At 33.5% G+C, this 10,390-nt stretch overlaps 2 non-coding genes across 2 annotated transcripts; both read right to left on the bottom strand.

Moving 5' to 3' along the window:
• Positions 1 to 25: 25 nt before the first annotated feature.
• Positions 26 to 186, bottom strand: LOC123903318. The gene has a single exon (XR_006807902.1). It is a non-coding gene; the product is annotated as a U1 spliceosomal RNA (small nuclear RNA).
• A 1,479-nt stretch (positions 187 to 1,665) lies between these two features.
• On the bottom strand, positions 1,666 to 1,826 carry LOC123903317. Its single transcript, XR_006807901.1, has one exon. It is a non-coding gene; the product is annotated as a U1 spliceosomal RNA (small nuclear RNA).
• Positions 1,827 to 10,390: the final 8,564 nt, after the last annotated feature.

The following is a 10,390-nucleotide window of genomic DNA, read 5'->3' as shown; positions in this document are numbered from 1 at the left end:
ACAAAAATAATTGAACTAAGATTGGGTAGGGGCCGCGCGAACACAGGCCCCCTCTGCAACAAATTATGATGTAGGCTGTTCTACTTGAGAACACCTTAGGCAGGCACCCCTCCTAAGTGCAATGGAGGTCACCAACCTAGGCCATGAGCCTTTATGATCACTCATAGACCCCATCCAGGTAAGTATGTTACAAAGATGCTATTACCTCTTTATTTATAAAATCCTAAACACTCCCACATCTTTACTTTCACCGATGTGGGACTCAACTTGGTACAATAATAAGCTGTCGCATTTTTATCCCTAAACCAAGATTTTGCTTTGCTTCTGTTGATGTAATCCAATTTTTCTTCTCCCTTACATATGTGTTCGGTTTATACACTTTATTATAACTTCTTGTTATCGCCATGTGCATAACATATGATTAATCATAAAACTTGTTTTTTCCTAGCACAGGTTATATTTTGCTGAAACAGTCCATCTAAATGCATCTAAATTGTATAGTGAAGGGATGTGATTACAAGGTTCTAAATTGGATGATGTTTTTGCAAACTTAAGAAAATGATAACAGTAAATGCTTCATGTTTTATTTCTTGATAATATATACCCAGTTTTATACTTAAGAAAACTTCAATAGTAAACGCTTCAGGTTGGCGCAATAGTGATATCAGAGTCCAGTTTGACTTTATGGTCAGAAGGAATGTTAACTTCCTACCAACTTATAAGTACATCAAAGAGGACCTAAAGGTTTTGACTTGTGAGGCGCACACCACATCATGGTATCCTTTAGCATGTTTGTTCTGAGATTCTGCTTCAATGTCTATCAAGCTGTATTCTTTCGTGCGGAAATAGAATGAAATAGCTGAGTTACAAAAGGAATGAACTTAAATTTTCAGACCATAGACCTGTGACTGCCACATATCTGTCTGAGGTTGAGGTATTTGATCCAAGGAAGCTACAGAAAGCACTTACTTACACCGATGCAGAGATCAAAAATGAAAATCATGACAAATTTCTGCATTTGAAATATACCTGCATAATCTGGACATGTGGACCGTTTAATAAAATAAACATAACCTATCTGAAATTTGAAAATATCTTCAAAAAAAAAAAACTAAAGCAATTTCTTATGTTATATGAGATATTCCAAACATAAAAAATTAATAATTTGTATATAAACTCTGAAGTGCCTTTTAAGTGCCATCACATGTAGTATTTGTGTATGTTTCTAAAGAATAAATAGAAGACTTCAATTCAAGCCAGTTCAAGGTAGCATTATAATCCATACAGCTTTCCATATTTTTCCTTGTAGTTTGATGTTATTAGTTTTATGGAGAGATTGAACCTGCTCTTGCGCCTGAGGCTCTTTGAAGTTGTCTGCTGGACTGATTGCTGCTGAAACAGCGAATTCACCTCTAGACCTGTATGAGTGGAGGCCGTAGTCTGGTAGTGGTGAATTCTTACCGGAGGAATTTATTTGAGATTGTGCACTAGTTTGAATCCTAGATGCAAGCTTCTTAGGTTGGTTGAGAAAGGGTGTCAGTCTCTTGTGCTTTGATCTTAACATTCATCAGTGAATGCAATGTGAGATAGATAGGTATGCAGAGTACACAAGAAAAAAATTTGTTTTACTATAAAAAAAAAAACAATAATTTGAACTGAGAATTGGTAGGGGCTGCGCGAACGCAAGCCCCCACTGCAACAAATTATGATGTAGGCTGTTCTACTTGAGAACACCTTAGGCAGGCACCCCTCCTAAGTGCAATAGAGGTCACCAACCTAGGCCATGAGCCTTCATGATCACTCATAGACCCCATCCAGGTAAGTATGTTACAAAGTAGCTACTACCTCTTCATTTGTACAATCCTAAACACTCCCACATCTTTAACTTAACCGATGTGGGACTCAACTTGGTTCAAAAATAAACTGTCACTATTTTATTTTGCATTGCTTCTGTTTAGAGGTGGGAACAGGCCAGGCCGGCCTACATGGCCTTAAGGCCTAGCCTACATAGACTCAGGCCAGGCCAGCCTATTTCTTTAAATAGAGCAGGCCAATGCTTTTTTATAAGCCTATTTAGCTAAAAAGGCCAGGCCGCAGGCCATTAAAAAAGCCTTTGAGGCCTACTAGGCCGGCCTATTTAAGTTAACATGAATAATATTTTTATTACGATTATTATTTATATATTAAAATTTATACTTTGATTAAATTATAAATCTATTAACTTTTTAAGTAATTTAAGTTTATTAATCTACATTAGTTTTTAACATATATAAATGTATTATTATAAACTAGAATTGAAATATGATGACATATATAGTCAAATTCTCTAAAATATCAAATGGAACATTATTTTATTAGTTCATAAGTATATTTCAAAATAAATATAATTATTTATTTAAATATGTTCATATGAAATAGGCTTTTAAACAGGCTAACAGGCCACATCAGACTTTCAAAAGGCCAGGCTCAGGCCTAGAATTTAAGCCTATGATAGGCCACAGGCCAGGCTCAGACCTTCGATTTTTTGACAGGCCAGGCTCAGGCTTGGCAAAGCCTAGCTCGGCCTAGCCTATTCCCACCTCTACTTCTGTTGAGGTAATCCAATTCCTCTTCTCCCTTACAAACGTGTGTTGTTTATACACTTTATCATACTGCTTGTTATCTCCATATGCATAATATTTTATTATACTTGTGCTGTTTGTTGTTGGCTTGAAAGAAAGTTTTGTGCCCCATATTGATACACATAAAACTTGGTTTTTCCTAGCACAAGTTAAATTGCTGAAATAGTCCATCTTGATGCATCTAGATCCGTAGAATTGATTAGATGATTATTAAAAAAACCTTCATCCTTTCATAAAGAAAAAAGAAGGAAAAAAAAAAGAAACAATCTTTATCTTGATTGATTTGTGTGTGTGTGTGTGTGTTTTTTTTTTTTTTACGGGATTCCAATTGATTTGCGTATGAGCGTATCACTACTGTTTTTTAAGCTGAGCTCTATGGTTTGATGAACACAAGTGAGTTAGCTTCTAAGAAGATTCGGAGTAGGCTTTGGTTAAAGAGTGACTCTGAGCTGATTACTTTGGTTTTCAGAAACTCTAGCGTTGTTCCTTGGCACCTAAGGAATAGATGGATGGATTGCATGAAGATTACCAAAGATATGCAATTTTACATTTCTCATATTTTTAGAGAAGACAATCAACGTGTAGACAAAATTGGATGATGTTCGGAAGGATTATGCCCCTCTTTGAATCTTAAATTGTTTGAATCGAAACAAATTAGGTTTTACTAATTTTAAATTTTGTTGATGTTGCTCTTTGTCAAGGGTTCTCACTTGCTTGTTATTGTTGTTGGTTGCTCTACACTCTTTTTTTTTTTTTCTTGTCATGCTTTATTCCTCTGGATTTTATTGACAAGATTTTTAATGAGGTAAAGATTGAGTTTCATTATTATTTAATATACTTTTAAGATAGGTTTTCCAATCCTTAGGCCATAACAAAACAAAACACAAGCGAGCTCTAGCTCTGTCTTCACTTCTTCTCTGCATAGTTTTTGTTTTTGAATTGGAATTGTAATGAACTAAACTCAATTATTATTATTATTATTTTGTTAATGGCTATGCAGAATTGCCGCGATGCGAAACTTAAGTTTGAAAATATGATGAAAAAGAATGATGTGATTTTTAAGTTGATGAGCGATTTGAAGGCACAAGGAATTGATGCAGGATGTGATACAGCAAAAATTGAGGAGCTGTTTAAAGAATGTAAAGATTTAAAATTGGCATACAATGAATATGGAATCAATAATCATGAGGGGCTGGGACTACTTGACAGATTATGTAAATTAAATTCCAAGATTGAACTTTTTTGTCAAGAGATGATGGAATAAATCAAGTATAAGTAATTAGGAGTGAGTAGGGTGAGTCATATATTGTTTTTGGCCAAAATATCCCCGTCCGCTACTTAAGTAGCGGACACCCAAAAACACCCTACCTTTATAATGTCTGTTAGATGTAAACAAAACAGGCCTGGCCTTGCCAAGCCTATAGGCGTGCGCGCGCACGAGGCTTAAGGCAAGAGATTGCTTGGAGCTTAAGCTAGTTGTGAAACTCCCTTGTAACTTGTCTATATAAGGCACATTGCCTTGTGTGAATAATAGAGAACACCATTTTACCTAACAATGTCCGCCACTTAGCGGGCGTTATAATTCTAAAAAACTCATTTTTATAACGTCGGTAGCCGAAGAATAAAACGGAAAAGGCGTAGGGCGCGCAAGAACTTAGTAGGGTGGCAAAAATAAATCTCTTTTATTTGTTTATAGCTATGAATGCTATGCCTTTTTAATAAACTGGCCTATGTTTTCTCTTTATTTTTTTGTTGAAACAAATATATTTACTCCCTTCACGAATTTGATTTGTTAATAAAATTAAGAACATCATTATTTAATGTATTTTTAAAATAGTTGGACACTCTGGTACACATCTTATTTTGATATGTATCAGTACAGTGGTGATGTGAATAATTATGATAATTGTTCACCTCAACAATGTACCATTACACATCTAAATAAGATATGTATCGAAGAATGGTTTCAATCCTCATATATAGGTGTAGCCATAACAAAACAAAACACAAGCAACCAAACGCAGCCTTCACTACATTAATTTCTGCATAAAATCCAATGGTATATGCCTTCTCTTTCTCCTTCACTCGATCTTCTTTTCAATGATTTACTTTTGAATTGGAATTAGAATAAACTAAACTGAATTATTGTGTTCTTTGCCTTGGCAATGAAGGAAAATCACGAGGAGTTTTTAAAAGTTCTGAACAATTTCAAGGCTCTAAAAATTGGTAGCACCGAAACACGCAAACTTCAACTTCAATTTGATCTTGTTGTATGTTAATATAGTAGTTAGTTAATACTTTTTAGGTACATTATTTTTTGAATTGGAATTGGAATGATCCGACACGTATCGATAATTTTTAAAAATAAACAAATAAATTGACCCATACCATTTTAATATGCCTATCGGGATGTATCATACGCATATTGGTATCAAATACGCGTCAGACATGATACTTTACCATTTTTTGAATATCGGTGCTTTAGAAAGTACGCATAATACAAATCCCAAAAGATATAACAAGGGAAGGATATGGTAAATGATACAAATCCCAAAAAGATAATATAGACTAAGTAATAACGTTTGCCAAACAGTTTTGCCACAAAAATCGCTTACATGTATGGAAACATTGATCTTGTTGGAAACATGCGAAGTAGAACAAATCAAATAGCATATGAGTCAAAATAAATCCACAATAAATAGTAAGATGCATTGCCCATATTGAAGTGAGGTTCATTAGATTCCCCACCTTTTAACGCCACTTCTTTAGGAAATGAGATGAGAACCTACTGTGCACAATAACGGTAATGATCCTTTGGGATCTATGTAGATGGAGATCATGCAGACTCTAATAATTTGTAATTTAGTTGGAATATAAGTAAGATTTAACCACAAATTATTTTATCCATAATTTAAATTTTGTTTCTTCTAAATGATTTGTCCTTAAGTGGAGCTTATTAAGATAGATAATTCATTTCCACTTAATTAGTACTTACTATGAAGCTATGAGTAGTGGGTATCACATTTTGAATAGACAAATATTGCTCTAAATCTAGGGGTTCCTTTCATGCCCCCACCAATTCTCACACCCCACCAAAAGCGACAATTTTTTTTTATTCAATATGATGTGTTGTTACATTATGAAAATCCTTTCCTTGTCAATAAAAAAAAAAAAAAAAACTCTTTTGTTGTCTTCACGTTGAAAACACATAGGCCAAAGATGCCAAGCCCATTCCTTTTTGCATCCCCCCCACCACACACATTTAATTTTTTTTATAAAAAATTATAATTGGTAGGTCCCATTTGGGAGTGAACTCACCCAACAAATCTCTCCCTCGCGACTCAAATGGGAAGGAGCTGCTCCACCATGCTCGTCTTCTTTCTGCAAAAAATCATATTTGTCACAGACAATATCTTTGTCATCATATCTGAATCATTTTCGTCCGTACGTATCTTCTCAAGTGAAAACAATTTCTTCTTCAATATTTCTTGTACCCAATAATTTTGTACCTCAATGTGCTTTGATAAGAAATCAAATATCGAGTTCTTGTGAAGATCGATGACACTCCAACTATCACAAAACAACACAAATTTCGCTTGCTCAACGTCAACGCATAAATATAAATATGTTGGGTGAAACTTTTCTTTTTCAATGTCCTATCCACCCTAAAATATAGACATGTTAGGTGAAGCTTTCCTTAAATTCAACCATTTTGAATTCCGCACCATAATTTATTTTTTTACACAAGAAAACAACGATATTCATTCATTCCAATAATCGATAGAGTACATCAGATTTAAGTACAAATTCAACATAGCTAAAAACAAAAAGGATGAATCTGCGAACAAACTCACAACATCCAAGTTAATAGCATATACAACGGCAAAATGCCTACAAATAATATGATAAAACTAAAGTCACTGGAATGTCCATGCTTTCGGATCTGCAACGATGATGTCCAAATCATTGATCGAATATGCAATTGATTGAAGTTGGTCTTCAATGTGAACTAAACGAATACCACAATAAGACGAACAAACAAATGTCGTAACAATGACGACGAACAACACAACGCCGCACTCAAACGACGATATCACAACAAAAAAAAGAAAAATCACTTATTTAGATTAAAAACAAGAAAAAAGATAAAACACCATAATTTAGGGATGACAATGGGTAGGGTATGGGTAGGGTACTATAGTACCCATCCCCATACCCGCAGTTTAAAAAAATACCCGTATCCATCCCCATACCCGCATGGGTAATGATCTTTGTCTCCGTCCCCATACCATATGGGTACCTAAGTACGTACCCATACCTGTATCCATTACCCGCATTTTTGATAAAAATAAATCGATCGATTATAAAATATCATATCATTTTAATATAATTATTGTTTTTTAAAATATTTTAATGTTGACTCAGGAAAATTATAAACAAAAAATTTATCAATCTCATGTTAAAGTTCATTTCTTTGTCACGTTGTGTTTATATTATATTATAAATAAACATTTTTATTAAAAATGTCTAATAATTTAATTGTTGTTGTATTTTTTTAAATTGATATACATATGTTATTATATAAAAACATATATAAAATAAATAAATATATTATGTGGGTATGGGGCGGGGTGGGTACTAAGGTACCCGTACCCGCACCCATACCCGTTTATTTTTGCGGGTAATTACCAATACCCGTGCTCGTACCTAAAATGCGGGTTTTTACCCTACCAATTATGGGTATTTTTTATGGGTGCCCACTGTGTATGGGTCAAATTGTCATTCCTACCAGAATTTATTAGTTGTCTTAGTATGTGCAACAAGTAAAAAGAAACGGAATAAATAGTATTAATTAGATAGTATAATTGAAAGGAAAAAATCGATATTATATGAAAATTTCAAATGAGCTAATTTGTATAAAATGTATTTTTTTTTAGCAGAAATCAAAGATCATTATTTTCAGACAAGTGAAATAATTTATAATTTATGGGTCATGTTAATATGTGTTCTTAGAGCACATGATAAACTATCAATTTAATATTAAATAATATAAAAAAAAAATCAATCTTAAAAAGATTGATTACACAATACCAATAAAATATTTATATGGTCGTGTTAAATGGTACCTCAGGAGAAATGGTTAAGATCCAAAAAATATAAATAAAAGTAAAAGTTTTTAATAAAAAAGATTCTTTTTTAACATTTCAATACATTGAAACTATTTTCAAGAATATATTATCATTTTTGTTTTCTTAACCATTGCACCGGAACACTGTTTAGTATTTTTCATATTTGTATATTAAACTTCTTAACATTTTTCATAATTTATTATTAAAATTTAAGGATAGGGTTTATGGGGAAACACAGGGAAACATTAATGAGTGTAGCATTCAATGAAGGGGATCGATAGATCGAGGTTGTTATTTGTTGGAGTGGCAAGAATGAAGTTGACAAATTTCTATTTTTATTAGTAGTTTAGTGGTTAGAAATTTCACTTTATAGGTAAATAAGTGAATTGTTTATACTTCGAACACCAACTTTACATATAAAATGTGACGTCTCTATCAATTGAGTTAAACTCGCGGGAATGACAAAAAAATACTATCGTGAATAGATAATAAATAATCTCTCCGTCCCTAAATATAAGACCTAACACAAGTGTCAATCCGTAAATTTTATCACTAATATTTTTAATTGTCTATTAGTAAAAATTATAAAAACTTAAAATTTTGTAAATACTCATCAAAATAAATTAAATAAGATCTTATATGTTAATATTTACATTTATATCATTAAAAAAATACAATCAAAACAAGATAAATGAATAATACATTTTAATTAAAGTAGCTCTTATAAAAAGGTATTTGCAATCCCAATTAACCTTCTATATGTGGATTGAGTCCAAGATGAATTTTGGAATGCATATAAAGATGACGTTGAATTTTGGGGAACGTAGTGGCAAGTTGGAGTGAGTCACCAAGGTAGACCAATGACCAAAATTATTTGAGCAAATTGCTGCCTGCCTGCCTAGAGCCTAGAGGAGAGAAAATGCATAAATATGGGATACGAATTGGGTGCAGTCAATGACTGTGACTGCATGCAGTCGGTAGATCACAGTCGTCCGATTTATAATCAAACAGTTCAGAGTTAAAGTTAAAATATTTATATTTTATAAAACTAAAACTGCATTAAGATCTGAACCGTCTGATTTTTATCAAACGGTTCAGAGCAGCCGACTGCAGCCTGACTGAACGATGGCTGATGAATCCATTTCCATAAATTTATGGCTGCATAGAGGTCCCACGCACCCACCTATTTAATATAGAATCATCCCTCATCAAGTCAACTAGTAGTGGTGGTACTATAGGATGGATGTCAACCGCCCAAGTGGGGAAGCTTCATTTCCTACATCTAAAATGCTCTCTATTTCTATTTTTGGTTTGAAAATTGTTTTATATCATAAATTTTGTTGAATTATGAGGGGTTTAGAAATTACTTACATTAACCAACAATGAATTGGAGTTGGAAAGTCGAAATTAACAAATCGTAACTTATCATGATAGGACATTTTCTTTGACCCAACTCAAGCATGATGGGACTTAAAGCTTAGATGTTCATTCACATGATACAGTAATATACTTTCTTTTTTTTTATAATGTCACATGATATGATAATATACTAGTAGTATTAACGATCGTAAAAAAATAATCATAAAATGATAGGGCAAGAATAGTGCTAATCCCTTAGCCAAATCATGCTGCTCTTGGATTTAACTATTTTTCTTGTCCGCAAGCACACTAATGCTGTCATTACTCATCATTAGGCGCAAACACAAAGCCACCAAAAGAATGATTAGATGATTCTCCATTTTTCTAAATAAATAAATAAACAACTCACACCCAAAAAATAAATAAAAAATAAACAACTTAATTCACTACTAATTTTTTACTAGTATATAAAGACTAATAGGCAAAAATATATGCTTCGATATAGGCCAGCAACTCAGTCTCACGACGACCGGTGGGTTAGATGGCACTCGTCAAACCAAAATGGCACCACTACTAATATGGACCGCAACTGTCTCGGGTGGATATCGGAATCACACCGGTCATCTTTTAGACCACACCGACATTCTCTATGTTGAGTTCAAAGTTATTCGCCATGGCCTCTCCCTGGTTAAGTAGTTATATTTCCATGATATCATCTACTATTCGGACTCCCTTCATTGTGTTAACATTCCCAAGGAAATAATATTGCCAGGTTTCATTAGTATACCCCCTCTGATTCAAGATACCCTCCTTCTAGACTTAGGCCCGGCCCTGAAGCAAATGCAACAAGGGCCGTGACAGCGGGTCTCTAAAACAATATCATGGGGTAGTAGTATTAGTAAAATTGGGGTGTAAAATTTAATATATTATTGCAAAAATATAAAGGTCCAATTATCAGGTCCAATCTCTCAAAAAAGGGAAAGAAACACCCAAATTTTTTTTATTTTAATTATAAGGATAATTATTTTCTATGTTTTTTTTTTAAATTGTATTTATTTTTTATTATAAGAGGCCACTTTTAAAATTTGTACGTGGCCTCTAAAAACTCGGGACCGACCTTGGACTAGGCTCGAAAGCTTGCATCTCTATACTTTTCAAGAAGGCAACATGTGTGCAAATTTTTTAGTGAGTTGGTTGCTTCCTCGAACCTTGATATTGTTGGAATAGGTAATTGTGTTGTTGGTTTGTTTGAAGTCTCACATTGCTTAGGTTCTCGGGATG

The sequence above is a fragment of the Trifolium pratense genome, linkage group LG1, assembly GCF_020283565.1.
Source record: "Trifolium pratense cultivar HEN17-A07 linkage group LG1, ARS_RC_1.1, whole genome shotgun sequence".
NCBI classification, from domain to species: domain Eukaryota; kingdom Viridiplantae; phylum Streptophyta; class Magnoliopsida; order Fabales; family Fabaceae; genus Trifolium; species Trifolium pratense.
Note: the sequence above shows the minus strand (reverse complement) of the source record. Positions and strands in the feature narration are given on the sequence as shown.